Here is a 542-nt window from a genome sequence, read left to right on the forward strand (position 1 = left end):
GAACTTAGCGGACATAGCACTGCCGCCCCGCCGCCCGCAGCCGCCCCGCCGCTCAGAACCGGCTTCCGGGCGCAGGGGGAGGCCGAGGCGGCGGCGAGTGGGAGCATCGCCGGGCCGCGCCTCCGCCTAGCCAGCTGCCGACGACCGGCCGCCCCCGGGGAACCAGCGCTCCCTCTTAAAGGCGCCCGCCGCCGTTTAGGCCGCGAGGTGGGGGGAGGCGCGGAGAGGGCGGAGGCCAGGAAGCGGGGAGGGGGCAGCCGAGCGCCGAGATCCCAGGAGGCCCCTGCGCGGCCCGGCCCCGCGCAACTCGGGGCCCTTTTCCGGGTCTTCGCTCTCAAGGACCCGAAGTCAGTCTCCATCCCGGCTCCCCTGAGCAAACTGGGGGTGCTTAAATGCCAGCCTGCCCCCACTGCGGCGCTTGGAGCCTCGACTCTGCTCCAGCCGCCTTAGCTCCGCCACACTCGCCCCCAGTTAGCTGCTCCTGTCGGGCCGCCCTGCTGGCTCATCATCTCCCAACACAAGCCCAGACCCTACCAGGACCC

Source organism: Nannospalax galili, unplaced genomic scaffold (assembly GCF_000622305.1).
Source record: "Nannospalax galili isolate Female #2095 unplaced genomic scaffold, S.galili_v1.0 scaffold78, whole genome shotgun sequence".
Classification (NCBI taxonomy): domain Eukaryota; kingdom Metazoa; phylum Chordata; class Mammalia; order Rodentia; family Spalacidae; genus Nannospalax; species Nannospalax galili.